This window comes from Natator depressus, chromosome 11 (genome assembly GCF_965152275.1).
Source record: "Natator depressus isolate rNatDep1 chromosome 11, rNatDep2.hap1, whole genome shotgun sequence".
Lineage (NCBI taxonomy): Eukaryota > Metazoa > Chordata > Testudines > Cheloniidae > Natator > Natator depressus.
Window position 1 is genome coordinate 27,476,027 of NC_134244.1, and position 21,863 is coordinate 27,497,889.

General features: G+C 44.9%; 1 protein-coding gene across 1 annotated transcript in view; it reads right to left on the minus strand.

The window, feature by feature from the left end:
• The window catches only part of NMI (N-myc and STAT interactor), a 52,610-nt gene that overhangs the window by 26,391 nt on the left and 4,356 nt on the right, over positions 1-21,863 (minus strand). The window lies entirely within an intron of this gene.

Consider the following 21,863-nt stretch of genomic DNA (forward strand, 5'->3'; position numbering starts at 1 on the left):
CCCAATGTGGCTGGAACATTAGACTGGAAGAGTCTGCAACAAAAACAGTATGAAGCATTCTGGGTTTTTGAGTACATAAGCCATGGCCTCTCCACTTTGTCACCACTGGGGATTTCACGCCGGTAATGTGTTGGATGGAAACTTCTATTTTCACTGTCTTTGGGGAACATGAAGTTTTTCACTTGCTGTGGCCCATGCAGGACAAGGAAGTCCCTCAGGCTACTGCTCAAATGGGTTCACAGTCCTGGATCATATAGACTTAAGAAACTAAACTCAGCAGCAGCTGTTTCTTGTGCCTCCACCACACTCTTCTCTGATCTACACTTTTCTTCAGGAATGTGCATGGTTACATCCATTTGAGATGGAGATATGGATGCTCCAGTAGCTGCCAGGTCACCTTCATTCTGACTAACTGGAAGATCAGGCATTTCCTCACCACTCACATCCTCACTGTGGCCAGAAGGCTCACTGTGAACATTTGTGTCTATGTATCTCAGGAGAGCTCCTTGCTGCTTAGATAGAAAAGCTTCCTTTGCTTTCTTTCTTTTTCTGAATGCTGCCCCTGAGGGGCATTTTCTTCTTTCACTCATGACTGCTGTTCTGTGCCAGCTATAGTGGCTCTCAACACTCAAATGAAGGGGACAAATAAGCAGGCTGGTAGCAGGGCTTGAGTGAAGGAAGATATCAGCGTCTTAAGGGCCTAACTGGCTCCTACTACTTCAGTTGACTGCCTGTTCTCCTTAAGCGGGTTCAGGTAAGCAGCAGGAAACAGGAAGCTCCCTGAGAAGTTGGTGTTAATCAGTCTAGACTCCTGGGGGTAACAGAGAGGTACATAAGAGGCTCCTTCTCCTCTCTCTCCCTGCAGCTCCTGCTGCTTTCTGTTATTCCCTCTCACCTTTTTTCCTGCCAGCCTGTTATGTCTCTTGTGCCCTCCTTCCTCCAGCACAGCACTCCACCATCTCTGTGCATCTAGAGCAGAGAGAATACATATGCACCAGCAGCAGACACAATTTTCTACACTCTGGGTCCTAATGGTGCCCCCCTACAGTCTGGCACCTGAGGCGGCCGCCTCAGTTCACCTCATGGTAGGGCCAGCCCTGGCTGTGGATATCTAATTGCAGTGTAGACAGGCTTCTTGACGTAAGGGTCAGAGGCTCAGGGGCCTTTGGAGTCTTCAGTTACTACTTTTGAACTGTGCCCCCACTCCAATACCTTCTACATAAAGATATTTCCTTTGATGTATCTGCCAAGGAGGATAGGGAAGACTCCACTGACTTTTTCTGAAATCCATTCACAATTGTATTTACTGCTTTGGATGAACAACTTTGGTTCCTGCTTTTTCCTGTAGTATTTTGGAACAGATTTTTTTTTGAAGATGTATATGCACTCAATAGTTGGTCCCCTGCTCATTTTTACATCTTATTTCTAAAAAAAAAATAAAAAAAATCCCTAACCCCAAGAGTAATCTTTTATCTATGTTTTTGCATGTTAAGGGTCGTGGCTGGAGGTATTTTTATGAATCCAGCTCACTTTGCCCTTACAGAAATGGCTTGCATTTTCCTATAATTCTCTCAACTTTATGTCCTGTTTTGTCATAAATATGAGTGATTGACAAACTAATATTGATTTGTCACAAAATTATATGATACAAGTGTCACAGTGTTATTCTCAGCCCAAGATCATTTATTTAAGTTTAAAAAAATTTGAATCTCTGTTTCTACAAATATTTCCCAGTAATTCTTTTCCCCAATGGGTTGGCAACAACTGTCTTGCATCAGTCTGTGGGATTATGTTCAGCATGAAGTAATATTCAGTGAGTAGGATTTATGTGAAATTTAGCTTCCAAGGAAGGATGATTCATTCAACACTGTTCACTTTACTAGATTTCTCTGTCTCTCAAGTGCTCAGAACCCTATTTACTTCACTGTCTTCAGAATCTTTTTGAAGATGATATTTTTGCATGTAGTAATTGTTTACTAGGAGGCTGTTGAAGCAAAATGGGTGGCATGAAAGAAGGCACAAAACTGGGAGCTGGCAAAGAAAACAGAGAGACCACAGAAGCATGGGAGGAATGTAGGCAGTTTGTTGATGAATACTGTATAAAGCTGGATTTAAGATAGGCAGAGTTGCTTTTAATGAACAAAAGTTAAAAATATGGAAAAATAAGAAATACTATGAAAATATGATTTGAAAAGACACAGTCTGCCAATGATCTCAACAACACCAAGCAAAATTCCCTTAAAACACACAAAGAGGAGGAGATCCAGTCAGCAATCAAGTCACAAAGGGAAAACAGTGAGAGCTAAATACAGGGCCAGAATATAGCAGTAATATTAACTGCTTTCTCTTTTCCAGTGTTAGTGAGGAAAACTGGAGATAAAATGCCAGAAAATGGAAACAGTGCTTCCATGGAAGGAAAGAAACAAAGCTAGCGCTTTAGCAGTCACACAAAAACGTGTGTTGTGTAAACCAAAATAACTTAGGAGGGATAGGACAGTTCTAGTCTAAAAAAAGAAGTATTTCTGAAAGACAAGGAAGATGTTCCAAGGAACTGAATATTAGCTAACATAACAACTCTTTAAGAAAGGAAGTAAAGTGGAGACAGGGAATAAGCAAGGCAGCAAGCAGTCAATCTGACACCAGTGTCTGACACTACGTGGAATAAATTCATAAGGCACACATACACATTCAAAGCTGATAAAAATATTGAGTTGTTATGGACTTAATAATGTCTGAGAAATCTGTTATTCTCTAGGTGGGAGTTAAGACAGACAGGAGGAGGGTGAAGAAGGAAATGAATATGTGGTGGGAAATGGAAATGAGTGTTCCAGGCCAATAGGGAGATCTTAAGCCAAGTCTGCTGCGATGACTCCACTGAACATATAATCACCATATTCATCGCTTTGGACTTCAAAAAGGAATCTGGGTTATCACTAGAAGGAAAACTAATGCCTATGATTAATATTTATGGGATGGGAGGCACTGTCCTTAGCTAATAAAGTAAGTGGTTGGGAAACCAAAGGCGGATTGTAACAGTACTGTGAAAGTGTGATTCAAGGCAGGGAAAGCAGCAATTGGTTTACCACAGGCTCTTCGCTAGTCTGTAACTGGAAAGTCCTATCTGTGGGATACATGATCTTATATACAAAACAAAATGAGGTGAATCATATAATAAGGGAAAGGATCAGTTACAAAGACATAGAGAAAATGAGAAAAAAAGTGTAAGCAATAGCTCATGATTTTTGAGTTCAGACATGTTTGGGATTATAAGACTGAGGTCAAGAATGCAGAATGTGTATAGTAAATAGGAATAGTCCACAGGAAGACACAGAACCACAAAAGTGCAAGGATCAGATTTTTAAAAGTATTTAGGAATCTAAAATTGCAGCTGGCACTTTTGAAAATCCCAGTAGGTACCCATCGCATCTTTAGGTTGATAAATACATTTAAAAGTTGGCCCTTAGTACTCTTTGTATCTTTTGTCAGATAGGCAAACAAAATGTTGGAATGGACAAGTAGAAGCATGAAATACAAGTTTAAAAAAAAAGTCATTCAGGCACTCGTTGTATACTTCTGGAGTTCTGGCTTCAAGTTAGAGACCTAACACAGCAAAATGTGAGTTTAATGGTCTCACCACACTCTCTAATGAACATAATTACTTAGGACCTGATCCAATGTCCACTGAAATCAATGGGAGTCTATTGACTTCAAGGGGTGTTGGATCAGTTCTTTATATAGTTCTACTGTCCAACTACAATACCCACCTGCTGAAGTGAAAAAACAGATTGACAGAGCCATAAGAGTACCCAGAAGTCACCTACTACAGGACAGACCCAACAAAGAAAATAACAAAACGCCACTAACTGTCACCTTCAGGCCCCAACTAAAACCTCTACAGAGCATTATCAAAGATCTACAACCTATCCTGAAAAATGATCCCTCACTCTCACAGATCTTGGGAGACAGACCAGTCCTCACTTGCAGACAGCTCCCCAACCTGAAGCAAATACTCTCCAGCAACCACACACCACACAACAAAAACACTAACCCAGGGACCTATCCTTGCAACAAAGCCCGATGCCAAGTTTTTCCACATATTTATTCAAGTGACACCACACCATCATAGGACCTAATCACATCAGCCATGCCATCAGGGGCTCGTTCACTGCACATCTACCAATGTGATATATGCCATCATGTGCCAGCAATGCCCCTCCACCATGTACATTGGCCAGACAGGACAGTCTCTATGCAAAAGAATAAATGGACACAAATCTGACATCAGGAATCATAACATTCAAAAACCGGTAGGAGAACACTTCAACCTCTCTGGTCACTCAGTAACAGACTTAAAGGTGGCAATTTTGCAACAGAAAAGCTTCAAAAACAGACTCCAGCGAGAAACTGCTGAGCTTGAATTAATATGCAAACTAGATACCATTAACTTGGGTTTGAATAGAGACTGGGAGTGGCTGGGTCATTACACATATTGAATCTATTTCCTTAAGTTAAGTATCCTCACACCTTCTTGTCAACTGTCTAAATGGGCCATCTTGATTATCACTACAAAATTTTTTTTCTCCTGCTGATAATTGCTCATCTTAATTAATTAGCATCTTACAGTTGTATGGCTACTTCCACCTTTTCATGTTCTCTGTATGAATATACATATATATATATCTTCTTACTATATGTTCCATTCTAAGCATCCGATGAAGTGGGCTGTAGCCCACGAAAGCTTCTGCTCAAATAAATTTGTTAGTCTCTAAGGTGCCACAAGTACTCCTGTTCTTTTTGTCCCTTGAAATATAACCTAGATTTATATTATATGTATTATCATAGTGCTTAGGAGTCCTAGTTAAAGACCAGGACCCTATTGTGCTCATCACTGTACAAAGACAGAACAAACAGACAGTCCTTGCCCCAAAGAGCTTACAATATTATGTTAAATCAAATAAATACTGAAATGACAAAAAGCATAGAAAATTAAAACAAGCTGTTTTGAAGGCCCAGTTATAACTTTAAAAGCACACTATAATTTTAAAAAACAAAACAATAGGGACACAACTACTTACCATTATGTCTTACACTATGGCAGTAGTGTTATAAAATTGTGCAACATTTCAATGAAAATGTATTGTTTTATTTTCTCTATTTTCTGCTTAAATATTGGGTTTGGGAAAGGGGCATTTTTGTTTTAGTTTGTTCTGTTTTAAGATTTGGTGGGGGTGGTGTCATTCTGGTTTATGGTGCCATAAAAACTGAATAGTCAAATAATTGGCATAGGGATGTGTGGGGTACACTTGGCCCAGAGGCTTCCTGCTGGAAACCTCAGGGACCTTCTACACCCCATCCCAGAAAGGAGCAGTAGAGAAGTCCTCCAAGCTGCCTAGAGTGGCTGCAGAGGGAAGCAACTGATTGGAGAGAGGCTACAGGGAGCGGCCAATAAGGGCCCAGGAGAGCCACATAAAAGGAGCTGCAGTAGTAGAGACAGTCAGTTGCTGCCTGGAGACAGAGGAGTATGACTGGTGTTCCTGGCTGGCTGAAGGACCTACAGGACCATGGACAGAGCAGTTGCTGGCAGAGACTGGGGGAGCAGAGAAAGTGCTCCTGGCTGGCTGCTGGGACTGAGGCAAACAGTTGCTGGCAGGGACTGCAGGAGCAAGAGAGAGTTCCTGGCTGGCTGCTGGGACTGAGTACAAGCCTTCAGCCCTATGGCAAGGAGTAAGCATTTGTGAAGGTTCTAGAGGCTGTGGGGAAGTGCTCCAGGGAATTGTGGCAACAACACAGTTTAATGGGGTGTAGCAGGAGGCTGCAATTAGTAGGGTCTTTGGGCAGGCCTGGGTCCCACCCCATTTAGCCACTGGGGATGTGGCCTAAATATTGAACTGTGATACACCTCCCCTGGAAGGGGATCTGAACTGTTAAGTGGCCTAGCTGGAGAGCTGGGACCAGAAAGGCCCCAAAAATGTGAAGAGTCTCCAGGGAGGAAGCCCTGGGGGCATGGCCCTATACCAGAGTTGAGGATCTATTTGAAGCTATCCCAGAAGGGGCTGTAGGACTGATTAAGGCCTGAGCCAAAGAAAGGCTTCAGGAAGCCAGGGTTTCCAGGGAGGAAGCCCTGGGGGTATGGCCCCATACCAGGGCTGGGACTCTTTAAAGACTGAGCCTGGGGCGGGCTACAGAGATAGGCCCCTGTTGGACTGTATGCCCTGGAAGGGGTCTGTTTGTTTCCCATACAGACTGTGTGTGAGACTTGGCTGGAGGGCTGAGTCATTGAAAACCTGATTGAAAAAGCACCAACAGAGATTACCACAGAATGAGTGTGCAGGCACACGCATTCCACCAGCAAGAGGTGCTTGTGAGAGGTGCATGCCACCCCATTACAGGATGTAAACTATGGGAAAGAGAAAAGATTCCTACATTTCTGCATCAGTAATTACTCACTGAGAACTATATTCTGTCCTCTGTGAGCATGCATAACTTGCATGACTACTTCATACATTAAAGGAAGCATACATTCCAGACAATTGCATGTTTTTATAAACTTAAATAATCTGGTGTGGGGGTTTTTTTGTAGCACTCTTGCTTTCCCATAATACTGTAATTAAGTGCACTTATATTACAGAGCACTTTTTCCCAAAAGTTGAGTACATATTGCAGAATGATCACTGTAGCCTACCTCTGATAACTTTTACACCAGTTTTGCACTGATGCAACATCACTGAAGTGATTTGCACTGATGTAAGTGACATCAGCATCTGCCCTGTCAATCTATGAACTTCTGCAGATATGTAGAAAAATCTTGCTGTTGGATATGTACACGTATTGATTTCAATAGAATTGTAGGTGTGTGTCTGAGCGTAGAATTTAGCCCTAAAGCAGTGCATGTGTTGTTAGGTTTGTTTGGAAATACTCTGGGCCATGTTCTCTGCTATGGCAAAGGAGCACCCAGCACAGCTGATGAGGGTATGATACTCCAAAAAGAGCTTCAGTTGAAGCTTTGACTGAGTACTACAAGATTTCACCCCATTATGTATTTTAACTGAAAATGCATTTAACTTGTGAACTGACACATAAAGATCAAAATCTTTAAGTTAAATCAAACTGCCACTTATTTCAATGTGTAACAGATCTTCTGGCCTTTCATGGCACAATTTAAGATATAGACTAAATGAACAAGAACTTGGACAAACTTTGAAATAGGATAAATGTTCCTCAGGATCCAGAGAAAACACTGGGCCAGATCCTCAGCTGGCCTCTGTCAGCACAGCTCTCTTGACTTTAGTACAACTATGTCAATATTTCCCACATGAGAATCTGGCCCTTTATGTCATTAGGTATTCTGTATTCTGCCCTACTCCTACAGACTTACTTTATCCAGTAACTCCTGTACAATTTCAAAGAGTTGCATGGAATTTAACCCCATATTTCTCAGTCAAGTTCTTTCTGAGCAATTGATTCTGAGCTTAACCCCAGAAACTTTAGGAGAAAACATAGATTTTTGGGGTTGAATATTGGAAATTTATCACTGAATTTCATTAAATTTTGTTAGAAACAGTGAAAATCCAGTGAGTAACATAGCTCTGCAGATAGGTAGTGAAAAATTTGGAAAATGTTCCAAATTACTGCTCTCTTTTGTAGCATTATACTAAGTTAATAAAAAGCATGTGTAATCCTTTTAATATGATATACGTAAAGGGATATTTTACTCGGCTCGCAGTGCATAATATAAATTATTGTCTTCTAAGTACTTCATGTAAGTTTTGCCAAGTCATGTGCACTTTTTGGACACATTTACTACAAAGCATCACATGGATTCTTCTAACCCTTTGAGTAGAATTAAAAAATCTGGTTGGGTAAATGTGACAGAAATGATGATTTGCAGACTTTTGAAACACCACAGGCTGTGTTAATTTGATGAGACTCTGGTTTGGCCCTGTGGCTAATACCATTAGAGGAACATTTACAGTCTGAAGATTTCTGATTGAGACCAACTACCCTTTTAAATGACCAACTACCCTGTTGTATAAGACCCAACAAACAGTCTATAATTGTCTCTCCTTGCAGTGAATCAAGCTGACATAGCAGCATTAAAACCAGAGTTATGTTGTTTTGTTCAATAGTAGTTTGTAGCCATTATAGATCATCTTCTACATACCATGGTAGTGAGCACAGTATAAATGCCTACATGGATGAATGAAACTTAGCATTTTGGTTGGCATGATTTGTTCTCAGAGCCAAACAATTTGCCTGCGAAGTAGGACATGTCTTTAGTCTTATCAGCTGCAGAAATATAATGCAGCTTGGTACATTTTAGAGCTACATTTTTCAACCCCTTAAAAACACAGAAGTATTGATAATAGCTAACCACGTTATACGCAGGAGGAGTGTGTTTGACACTTGAAAGGGCACAACTGTAGTGCAATAGCTTGCCTGACATGTCAGAATTCTTACAATTTCTTCTTCAAGTGATGACTGCAATGCAGAGGTTCTCAAGCAACACCTTCCACCCTTTCCAGTCCTGACATAATTGTAAAACTTCCACTCTCCTTTGCCTGAAATCTTGTTGATAGTGTGAATGCGGGAAGTGAGTTGCTCTGCGATTGACAAGCTGTGCCAACCAGCAGCTCCCATTGGCCTGGAGTGGTGAACCGCAGCCAGTGGGAGCCGCGATCGGTCGAACCTGCGGACGCAGCAGGTAAACAAACCGGCCTGCCCGCCAGGGGCTTTCCCTGCACAAGCAGCAGAACAAGTTTGGGAACCACTGCTCTATAACATCAAATTTAGAATGTTCTGCGTCTTTAAGTGTCCAGCTCTCACATCCATACAGGAGAGTTGACCATATGTTGCCCTCTAGCAATTTAGTGCATATGTCCAATTTTAACTTTTGACAGCACAGAAGACTTTGGTAGATGTTTAATACATTTTTTCTAAGCTGCATCTTTCTCGATTTCTTTGACAAAGAAATAAATTCTTACATGGGGAAGGAAATTGCTTTCATGCCATTTGAGAGGCTGATTAAAGAGAACGCACCTTGTCTATAAATGGAAATTAACAATGATTTACTGAGCAGAAAGTGAAGTCCTCAACATTTTGCAAGAGTTGGTTAGTTAGCCTTGATATCCAGTAACTTCCAGCTCAGGTAATTACATTGTCTCCCTACAGATTCATTTGGCTACACTAATCTTCTCTTCCTATCCACATTAATTTTTGCTAGTGTTGTTGTGTACTGTTCCTTCCCAAAGACGGTGAATTTCATGATCCCTGTGTATAGTTTGTACATCAGATTAAGTTTGTAAAGCGCTTTGGGAAGCAAGGGACTACATTCAGTAAATGAAAGGTATTGCAATTATTTTAATGCATGTGTGTCTCTAAAAAGTTACCACTAAACCAAGGTTTTACTTATATATAAGTTCTATATTGAATATATGGCAAAAACAAAGTCAGATTCTGCTCTAATTTATTTACAGTGATATAAATTCACAGTAATTCCAATGGAGATAACTGAGCTATTGAAATGAGTAACTGTGGACTTACCCAAATGTAAATGTGATCAGAATCTGGGCCAAAATATTAAAGTATTTCTACTCTATTGTATAGATTAACTTTGCAACCGGATATGTAAGTGGACATACTGATATATTGCTTCCAGTTTACTTTGCCTTGCAGTGGCTCCCCTCAGGTTTTTTGCTTTGAGAAATTTGGATTTGCTTGCTTTGGAACACACATGTTTTCAAGGTTCTTACCCATTCTTCTGGATTATAGTGTAAATACTATTTGTATTTTGGACATGTATTTATTTCACAAAATGTAAATGGAGAAAAATGTCCATGAGACACTTGCTGAATTGTATGCCTGCATTAAAAAGGTCCTACTGGAATAGGTCCATTTTATTTGTAATTACTATATTTTAGAGTTGCCTGTTAACAAATATCTTACCTTGGCAAATGTTCAGTTTTTTTAGTAAGTGAATCCATTATCCTCCCCTAACATCTGCTCTTCATAATCCAAAATGGTTTTGGTTTATTCTCTTTTCATAAGTTAGTTTTAAACTAAAACACCATTATACATAGAGGAGCTGATTCTAATCTCATTGAAGTCACTAATAAAACTGCTATTGACTTCAGTGGGAGTTGGATGAGGGTCACAGAAAACAAAGGAGGGTAGTGTTTAAAATGAAACCTTAAAAAACGAGCAATATACTCTGCGATGGATAAATTAGACACGGATACAATAAACAATGAAAATAAAAACAAATAGTTTTAATCCTTACTCTTAAACTGTTATATCAGGAACATAGACAGAACTGAAAATTATGACAGGTTTCAGAGTAGCAGCCATGTTAGTCTGTATTCGCAAAAAGAAAAGGAGGACTTGTGGCATCTTAGAGAATAACACATTTATTTGGGCATGAGCTTTTGTGAGCTCATAAGGTGCCACAAGTACTCCTTTTCTTTTTGAAAAAATTATGAAATTTGTTCAGAATTTAATTCAACTATCTGTTTAAATACATTTAAAAATATGATATAAATTACCAAAACTTGGTATTGGTAAAGTATATTTACCTTTTAGCCTCTAGAGAAATAGGATCACGCTAGCTAAAGTTGTAAGTAAAAAAAGTTGTTTGGCCTCTTATCCACATCACAAAATTTCCACACAAACTGATACCTTTCAACACAACCAGTAGGCCCAAGAAAATCCCAAATCTAATTATTGTCAGGTTTATTGGCCAATTGTATTACTTTCATGTAGGCCTGGCAAGTCTGATTCATTCGAGATGCAGACACTTTTGCTTTGGGTGATTCTTAGGCTTCTTGCAAAGAAGAATTTTGCTGTGCATTTCAATTAGTTAAAAATTTCACTCAACTATTTTTATTTTTAAATAAAATCTCACTGATTCAAATTGTCCCAGCTTGACATTTTTGTTCATGAAAAACAAATTTCACTATATTCACCCATTGGCAGAGTAGAAGAGTAATGAAAAAAGGTCTTCTGCTTGCCTTTTACAAGCTAATACAAAATAAAATAGATTTCTCTCACAACATATAATCATTATTTGTTTTAAATTCCTCCTCTTCTGTTGTTCATCCATTAGTCAGTAGATTTGTCTTTCCTACTCTGTTTTACAGTAATATAGTTTTACTTACATCAAAAAATTCCTAGTCTGAATTCTCTACCCACTCTTTCCACTCCTCTCTTACTCACTGCCTCCAACACATTCTCTTAGGGCATGTCAACACTACAAACTTAAGTTACGTTGATGTATAGCCTCCGCTGTAATTAAACCACTGGTGCATGTCCACCCTATGCTCCTTGTGTTGGCGAAGCACGTCCACATTAGCAGCTCTTGTATCAACACACAGAGCAGTGCACAGTAGGTAACTATTCCACTGTGCAACTGGCCACCATCTGCTGCAGCGTGTTCTAGGAAGGGTTTGCAATGCCTCCTGGGGACAGGCTCATAATGCAGCTTTCTCCATCCTGTCATTTCATGGGCTTCCTAGTACATGGTTTGTGCTGCTTTTCAACAGCCCCTGTAAACTGCATGCCCGAGAAAGCATGGATCCTGCACTATTCTTCAGTATTGTGATGAGCATTATGAACACAACGCACCTGATCCTGCAGTATTTCATGAGCTGCAACTCTGATGACACCGTGCTGTCTTCTCTCCTGTGTGCTATGGACAGAAACAAATCAAGATTGCTGCTGACATTCATGGAACAGCTGCACACGGTGTACTGTCAGTTCCGGGCTCAAGAAACAAGCACTGAGCGGTAGAATTGCATTGTTATGGGGTGATGAGCAGTGGCTGCAGAACTTTCAGATGAGCAAAGCCAACTTCCTGGAATTGTGTACGGTGCTTGCCCCAGCCCTCTGGCACAGGGACACCAAAATGAGAGCAGCACTAATGGTGGAGAAGCAAGTGGCAATTGCTGTGTTGAAGCTGACTTTTTTTATTGTAGTTTCTGCTGCTGCCTAATTGCATACTTCCAGTTCCAAATGAGGTGTGTGGCTGACGGGTCAGTTTGCAATTCTGGTGTTTGTAACTCTGAGGTTCTACTGTATTCCTTTCAACTTTCTTTTCAGCCAGACTTAAGGAATTGAACTCTGTTCAGTGTATCAACCCATGACCTCCAGTGAGAGCTGCACAGGCTTATGCCAATAAAGCTGAATCTTGGCCATATGTTTAATTCAGGAAGACAACAGACAATAAAACTTCCTCAGATGTCAAAATATTTTCCTTTCCAGGTAACCATGTACTGCCTCCTGTAAGGCCTGTAATTGTCTTGCCATCAAGTGGCTGAGTTTATACAGTTTGAAGACAGGTCAGAGGATGCTGTGATAGACATCTGAGTCCCACCCTCTGAGGCAATCACATTGCTTTTGACTCTTATAAACAGAGGGCATGGCTCCTTCAGAGGAGCATGTATGTTGTCCTACAGGGATTATAAACTGTCTATGACAAAGGGGTTACTGTGACCAATAGCTATTAATTGTTATGTACTGTGGTGTTTGTAACTCCTTTGATAGAACTACCTTACTCTCTGAGGCCTTTTACCATAACTATGTCAGACTGAGAGTAAAGGTCATTTTTGTTCTATGATCCCTGAGTGTGAATGTCCAAGACTCCTCCTACCAAGCAGTAAAGGGTTTGTATGCATGCCACGCCTTCAGGGTTTATGGTTTGGTTGCCATAGCTACAAATACTACTAGACTTTTGTACTCCACAGTTCCTGTGGCATCAGGCACAGGCCATTAAGAATGGAGTAGGACAGTAGTTTGGAATGTCTGGTTCTGATGTAAGACTCTTGAGCCATGAATTAAAGTAGTCTTTCAGCCTTTGTCAATATGTTAAATATCTGATTGCCCAAGCTCACCTACTACAATATTATGTCCTAAAACTACTATTAGGGCAAACTAAGGCGTCCACATGGAGTGGCAAGGCTTAAACATTGCTCATATAGGGACCCAAGATATAGTGAATTTTTTTTTCTTTTTTCAGAGAAAGAAATATAGGCACTCACAGGTCCATCTAACCAACAATGTTTGCTAAGAGGATTCAAACTGCATCTAAAGCAGTGAGTTATATAAAGTTAGTCCACATAAACTGTAGATATTGTTGCTGAATTTGCACCCTCCTACAGTTCCTCCTTCCACCTCTAGTCTAGGTCCCCATCCCATGCAACCAATACTTCACAGGCCTAATCAGACAAACAGGTCTTGCAATCTCCTTCAGCCAATAAGAGGTGCTGCAAAGTAATTAACATAGTACTGTTTTCTCCATTCCCACACTATATATAATGCTTAGAATATCACCTCCACAGTAAGCATGTCCTAGGGGACCTACATGTGAGTCTCAAATACTGACGCTTGGAAAGAATAACCTTATTTGGTAGAGAAAGTTGTGATGTGTCTGATTCAAAAACTTAGATTCTCAGATGTGTTGTATAAAAGTTCTTAGCCGTCTGGCAGCTGTGTTGGTGCCAGGGAGACAAAGTCTGTGAGATGTATTTTATTGGACACATTTCTGTAGGTGGCTGGTACAACTGTTTGACCGACACAGAACTCTTCTTCAGGTCTGGGAAAGGAAACCAGAATATCTGAGGGCTTGTCTTCACGTACAGCACCACAGTGGTGCAGCTGCACTGTAGTGCTCTAGTGAAGATACTACTAACTATGCTGATGGGAGAAGCAGTAACTATGTCAATGGGAGACGCTCTTCTGTTATAACACTGTGTATGCCGGGGGGTGTGGGGGGGGAGGGTTAGGTCAGTATAACTGTCACTCAGGGTGTGGATTTTTTACACCCTCGAGCAACGTAGTTCTACCAATATAGGTCTGTATTGCAGATGGCCGGAGCTCAAATACAAGTTGGGACAAATTGTTAATCGTAAGGGGTAACACATGTTGGAGGCAGTCACATGAAATGAGTTGGGCAATTGAAGATTTCATTGTTATGCATAAAGGGTTTGAAGTGGGCAGTTAAGGGTAGCAGGCAATGTGGTATGTTACAGACTGTTGTAATGAGCCATAAAATCAGTGTCCCTCTTGAGTCCATGGTTTTTGGTGTCAAGCAGAGTTATGAATTTGTTTCCAGGCTCATCTTTTGAAGGTGTTGTGCAGGTTTCTCTTAAGGACCAGTATTGAAAGATCAGCTATGGAATAATCACTTTGTGAAAAGCGATCATGTTTCTGTCTCATCATTTTTGTGTGAGTTCATTCAAAAGTACAGTGATTGTCTGGTTTCACCCACATAGTTGTTGTTGGGGCATTTGATGCATTGGATGAGGTATGCTGCATGCTATGATTAAGGCTATGATTATGTCACAGAAGTCATGGAATCCGTGACTTCCATTGACCACTGACATTTTCTGCCCTGGGGCTGGAGCTCCCAGCTAGCCCTACTCTCACAGCTCCCAGCCCTCAACCTGGTGGGGGGGACCCAGTACAGTTGTGGGAGGCAGGACCTGATGCAGTCACCCAGCCCCAAGGCAGGGGCACCCTGGAGCTCCCACACACCGCATCGGTGGGGGACCCAGGAGCCCCAGCAGCAGTGGGTGCTGAACCCACCTATCCCATTTTTAATTAAAATCAGGGACAGGTCACGGGCTGCCGTGAATTTTTATTTTCTGTGACCTGTCCCTGACTTTTACTAAAAATATCCAAGGGGGTCAACATACCACCAAGTAATCTTAACTCTGCTTTAATGGAGTTTTTTGTCACCGAATATAATAGGAATAGATCCAGGGTTAATGTGGGTAGGGTGGTGCATCTCTCCATCCTCTGCTAAAAGAGAAGGGAGTTCCCCACTCCTTTCTGCTCCCCTAACACTCCCAATCCTGCTTGGCAGGTGTGTGCGTTGGGGGGAGCAGGGTGACTAGGTTCATGCATATGTGCAGTGGTACTGGAACAAAGGGTGCGGAGGGTGCTGCCACACCCCCTGGCTTGAACTAGTAATAAGAAACACCAAATATATGGTTTCCATGGTTTCCATCATGAGCACCTCCACTATAAAAATTGTTCCAGCACCCCTGCATGTATGTTTGTAATATGATATGTGTATTAACCCCTCTATGCCAGCTGATGAGGATTCAATGGCATTTAAGAATCTTTTCTTCCCTTAATGTAACAGAGATTTATGTCAAAAACCAGCCTGAGTGTGAAGTTAGTTCTCGACCCTTTTCTTGTCATTGCTGGTTTTCATTAACTTCTGAGGTCATGGCAAATGAACACATCTGATCTTTAGCTGTAACTTCTGACTCCAGACTCAAGGGTGTTATCAAAACAATATGTATAAGTCTCTTGTGCCACCAAAGGAGACTGGACTCCACCTTAGGCTCTTCAAGAGCATGGGTAGGGTAGCAAAAATTTTTCCACACTATCATTTTTTCCCCTTTTTATTCCAATGTAGTCCTGCTCACAAGGAGCAGCTGCTTATGCAGCACTCACCCTGCAGCCAGTAGGGAGACAGGCAGACAGCTAGCATGCCATGAATCAGATTCTAAGGTGTGGTTAGAGCTTCATTCCTCACATTTTGTCACTTCTGGTTTTATGCTGACCCTGGGGGAGGTCCTGGTTTATCCTGAATTAAACATATTATGTGGGGTTATTTAGTCTAAAATTGATGCTGCTTTGAAGATGTATTCTGCTGCTGCTACTTTAGAAGGAAATCCTCCCCCTGCTCCTGAGACATCCCCAGCTGCACTGTGTACCACCACTGCTGCTCCACAGAAGGTCTCTTGGACAATGACTACAAAGAAGATCCTAGGTGCCTCCAGGACATTGCACACCAGCAGCACGAAGGGGAAGAACGGTGGCTGCGCGAAGGACCCCCTCCGAGATGCTGTTCCAGTAAGATCCTGCATCCTGAGGCCGGCCTGTCAGGACACCACAGCCAGAAGGAACATTCCCCCACTCCCCAGCAGCACCAGCCACCGAGGAACAGCCCCCCCGCCTTACAGCAGCTGCCGACGGAGAGCCCCCCCACTCTCCAGCAACACCAGCTGCCAATGGATAGCCCCCCCCCCCCACTCTACAGCTGCGAGATGCTCTGAGGTGACCACCTCCCACCCCCGCAGCTGCCCAGGTCCCTGAGGCTGGTGGTGCTCTCGCTGCTCTACACACCATCAAGAGAGGAATCTCCATAGACAGGACCAGCATCTCTCCAGAGACCACCCAGAGCATCACCAGCGCCTCGCCAGGTGCCTGCCCAGCCTCAGAAACCACCCAGAGGGACCCCAGGACCCTGCCGGATGCCCACCCAGCCGGACCGCTCGACCCCACCCACCCACACCAGGATGAACCAGCCAGCGATACCGCTGATGCTGCTGGAGCCCCCTCGCTGCAAGGTAATGAGGACACCATCTACCTGCAGTACCCCCTCGCTGCGGACGTGCTCATCTGCCCCATCTGCTCTCCGCCCCGAAGCTTCCGCCTTCCCGGTGGTGTCACCAGGCACCTGAAGAGATGCCACAGCAAGCGGGGTCGCCTTCAGCTGTGCCCTCTGCAGCCTGCCCTTCGAGACACAGAAGCAACACAAGACGCACCGAGTTGCCTGCAGGAAACGCCTCAAGGGAACAACACAGTCTCCTGCCCCGGCTCCCAGCCCTCCTGCTGCACGCTGGCCCGCTGCTCCTGAGCCTCAACAAAGAAAAGCGACCTTGCAAGCTACCATCAAGAAGCCTGCCCCCATCGTCAGGCCAGTGGAACGGGATTCTGTGATCGAGAAGGTACCTGCTGCCTCAGGGAACATCACCCAGGTCCTCATCAGCAGGAGGCCCGACTCACCCTCTCATGTCACCAAGCAAATCTCCATACTGAGACGACTCAGCACTACCTTGCCACCTGTCCAGCACGTCACCATCCGCAGAAGGATCAGCGCCCCACCGCACATAGCTGCTCAAGATCCCGTTGCCAGAAGAGCCAGCACTGCCCCTCAGACCGCCCTGCAAACTCCAACCGCCAGAGGAGCCAGAGCCACACCTCAGACCACCCTAAGAGCTCCAGCAGCCAGAGGAGCCAGTGCCAAGCCTCAGACCGCCCTGCGAGCTCCAGCCACCGGAGGAGCCAACACTATGCCCCAGATCGCCCTACAAACTCCAGAAGTTACTGGAGGAACCAGCCCTGCGGCCACCCCAAAGCACCAGGCCTTCATCGCCAGATGGCCCAGCATGGCCCCCCAGTCCATTCTGCAGGACACTGCCTTCAGGAGATCTCACGCTCCAGCAGCAACCGCCCAGGCAGCAGCCACTCATAGAAGGACCAGCGGTGTCCCAGCAATGCCCGAGCCAGACCACGTCTCTCCGACCACTAGCAACGCCAGCATCCCGCCAGAGATCCCGCCCCAGCACCCAACTGAAGGGAATCCTGACCCACGAGATAGACGGCAGGCCAACCACACAGGCTTTGATCCTGCACCAGACAAGGTCGAGGTCCATGAGGGCCAGCAGCCGATGGTGAGGGCTGCCACTCCATGGCAGACTGCCTGGACTGAGGAGCTACAAGTGGCAGCTTCCTTTGACGACTTCGACCTCCTTGTAGACAGGCTCACCCAAGAACTGTCTGCGGAAATCGCTCGCAGGAGAAGTTCGAACCAGGAGAATGCCCTGCCTGCCCACAGAAAGCCTGCTCCAAACCACACCACCACCACCAGGGGAGCCAGAAGTAGAGATGCCAGCCACCACTACGATCCAGCAGCAGCTTCAAGGATCCAAAAGCTGTACCGGGCAAACCGCTCCAACGCCATGAGGGAGATCCTAGACAGGCCCTCCCCCTACTGCACGATCCCATCTGAGCATCTCTACAGCTACTTCAAGGATGTATTCGACCACATAGCCTGGAATGACACGCAGCGCCCAGAGTGCCTCCACCCGCTGCCCCGTGTTAATGAAGCAGGTTTCCTGGAAACTGACTATACGCCCAAGGAAGTGATGGCCAGACTCTCAAAAACAAAAAACCACAGCTCCTGGGAAAGACTGCATCCCCTACAGCCTCCTGAAAAAGCAAGATCCCTGCTACCTGGTCCTCGCCACGCTCTTCAACCAGTGCAAGCGATTCTGCTGGACTCCCAGCTCCTGGAAGAAGGCCATGACGGTACTGGTGTACAAGAATGGAAAGCGGGATGACCCCAGCAACTGGAGGCCCATCTCCCTCTGCTCCACGATGTACAAGCTCTGTGCCAGCTGCCTGGCGTCAAGGATCACAGACTGGTTGGTGAGCGGGGGAGCCATCAGCTCCATCCAGAAAGGCTTCATGTCCTGCGAGGGCTGCTATGAACACAACTTTGTCCTCCAAACCACCATTGAAACAGCCAGAAGGGCGCGGAGGCAGTGCACGGTAGCATGGCTCAACCTGGCTAACACCTTTGGTTCCATGCCCCACCACCACATCTTTGCCACACTCCAGGAGTTTGGGATGCCAGAGAACTTCCTTCATGTGATCCGAGAGGTGTACAAGGGATGCAGCACCACCATTCGCTAGGTTGAAGGGGAGACTGCTGAGATACCTATTGTTATACCAATAAAATAAAAACCAGCAGGATCTTATTAAAGGGAAAAAGGGAAAATGTGGTAAAATACCACATTTATTGTGAATACAGAAAGAATCATAGTAAGCAGTTAGTTATAGCTATAACATTCCATTCAATCTCATATTTATTCACACAAACATTCATTCATACAAAACACACACACACATTCATACAAACACACACACACAGATTCTGCAAGGTTGTTATCATAGTTACCAGCCTTAGAGTTGCTCATGCCAAGCCACTGGCCAGGTGGCCTGGACATGAGGAGGGAGCAGGGCCTTGTCAGATGCTCATCTGATGCTCCTGGAAGTTGGTTTGCAGAATCAGACGCCAAAGTTCTCACTTTTTAGAGTCTATTTTTATAGGAATTTCTTCCTATGCCAGTCTATGGGAATTGCTTCATCATGCTGCTGCTGAATCAATCAGCAGATAGCACATTCCTGACGGCTCCAAGAAGTTATCTTGTTCTTTGGTTCTCCCATTCTTGAGGCTGTTGGGTGGATTCCAGTCTGCCCTCCGGGGGTCCTCTGGTTATTTCCACTTGACACCTTCTTCAGCCGATGGACACTGGATTCTTAGGCTGGCACCTCCCTGATCATTCAGTTATTATCCACACCAAGCATCCATCCACATACATCCTCTATCTCTATTTTAATCACAATTGTTAATACAACAAAAGGGCGGGGAGTCTCTGGGTGCTGTTTCTGTTGTTAGAGTATTGCTTTGAGTCTCTCTCTCTCTGTGAATTGCTTTGAGAACAGACTCTGTCTTAGAATGTACTAACACAATTAGCAGCTTGCAAGTTTCACACACAGAGGGAGAGAAACAGTACCAAAAACCAAGAGACCTCTTAATTAGTAATACCCTGGAATTTAAACTATGGGGAATCAAACTCATTTGTGATTCTAATACAGAACTTCTTTAATATGATCCAACACTATCCGGAGCGGAGTTAAGCAGGGCTGTCCCCTCAGCCCCATCATCTTTAACCTCGCCATGGAGCGGTTGCTGCAAGTGATCTCCAATGGCACAGATGGCTTCAACCTCCACGGTGAGAGGGTGAGCATCCTGGCTTACACGGATGACCTGGTCCTGACCGCAGACAACCCAGAGAATCTCCAACATATGCTAGATGCCACCAGTCAAGCTGCCGACTGGATGGGGCTCCGCTTCAATGCAAAGAAGTGCGCAACTTTCCACATCGACGGCAGCAAAAGGGACTCAGTGCAGATGACGGGGTTCCAGATCCAGGGCGAGCCCATCATCCCCCTGGCAGAGGGGCAGGCATACCAGCACCTCGGCACGCCGACGGGTTTCCTTGTCCGGCAGACACCTGAGGACACCATCCAGGAGATCTTGCAGGATGCCGCCAAGATCGACGCCTCCCTGCTAGCACCGTAGCAGAAGATAAATGCCCTGAACACCTTCCTGATCCCTCGCATCTCGTTCGTACTAAGGGGATCCGCCGTGGCAAAGGTACCCCTCAACAACACAGACAAGATCATCCGGCAGCTGGTGCAGAAGTGGCTGTTCCTTCCCCAGAGAGCCAGCAACAAGCTGGTCTACATCGCCCACAGGCGTGGCGGTGCCAATGTCCCCAGCATGGGCGACCTGTGTGACAGCACGGTGATCACCCACGCCTTCCGCCCGCTGACATGTCCCGACACCATGGTAAGGAACATCGCGGCAAACACCCTTCATGACACACCAAAGAAGCAGATCGGCAGAGCCTCCGCCAACCAAGACCCCGCCACCTTCCTGAGCGGTTCCCTGGATGGTGAATTCGGACGGGATGGGCGTGACATCGCTTCATTGTGGTCCCGCACTCGCAATACCACCTGTCGCCTGGGGAAGCACATCAGCTGCCGCTCGGAGTGGTGCAAGGAGCACCAGGAGCTGGGAGTCCTGGTGCCGCAGATCAGGTCCGACGACAACTCCATTGTCACCCCGAGCGCCAGGGGCATGCTGGAGAGGACCCTGAAGGCAGCCATCCACTCACTGTACATGGAAACCCTGAAGCATAAACCAGACCAAAGCCTTCGAAACCAGCAAGTGGGACGCCAGCAACCACTTCCTCGCTGGGGGCTGCTTCACCCATTTTGCCAACTGGCGGTTCATCCACCGTGCCTGACTCAACTGCGTCCTGCTCAAAGGAGCCGTCCGCCACGGGAACTGAGACAAGCATTGCAGGAAGTGCGGCTACTCCAACGAGGCCCTGCCCCACGTCCTGTGCAGCTGCAAGCCCCACTCCAGAGCCTGGCAGCTGCGCCATAATGCCATCCAGAACCACCTGGTGAAAGCCATCACGCTGCTCCTGGGGGAGGTCGCTGTGAACTGCACCATCCCTGGTACTGACAGCCCGCTGCGACCTGACGTGGTAGTCACCAACAAGGCCCAGAAAAAGATCATCCTCGTCGACGTCATGGTCTCCTTTGAGAACAGGACCCCGGCCTTCCGTGAAACCCGAGCTCAAAAGCTGGAAAAATACACCCCTCTGGCCGACACCCTGAGAGCGAAGGGCTACGAGGTGCAGATGGATGCCCTGATCGTCGGAGTCCTGGGCGCTTGGGACCCCTGCAACGAGCATGTGCTGTGGACCTCTGGGATCGATCGACGCTACGCACAGCTCATATGGCACCTCATGGTCTCGAACACCATCCAATGGTCCAGGGACATCTACATCGAACACATCACCGGCCACCGACAGTACCAGGAGGTGTGAGCCGGTACGACATCGTGCATCAACTATGGGAAAGGGACTGAGAGACTTGTTCCATTGGACCATATGAACTGGAACCATAAACTCACTGAACATTAAATCCCACCAAATGAGGGTAAATCCATCCTCATCATCATATCCACTCATTATACTCCACACCTGAACATACCCCCATATCTCAATGTCTGTACTTTGACCCGTTAAACTTTTACACCCAATCAGGGAGATTGCAGATTATGTATTCCTTACGCCACCCATTCCTAAACTGAATTTCACACCCCTTGATAATCTGTACCTTATTCCCTGATCCCCAGAAACTTCTATGCTTGAACTCTGTACTGTTTTGTTTTTACTTCAACATCTTAATAAAATTATTAAATCTAAGGCAAAGCATTACCTGTACTACTGCTTTTTCCCAGTCAGGTCCCTGAGAAATTCCACCAGACCAGACTTTTAGAATGTTTAAATGACAACAGATAATGTATTGTGTGAGTAAAATCATCATCCACTGTTAGATTTGCTACTTAGTTTTAGCACAGGCAGGAATATATTTGAAGAGAGTGAGCGCTAAAGAAAATTTTGGCACATAAGTTTTCACATGTGGTTTGG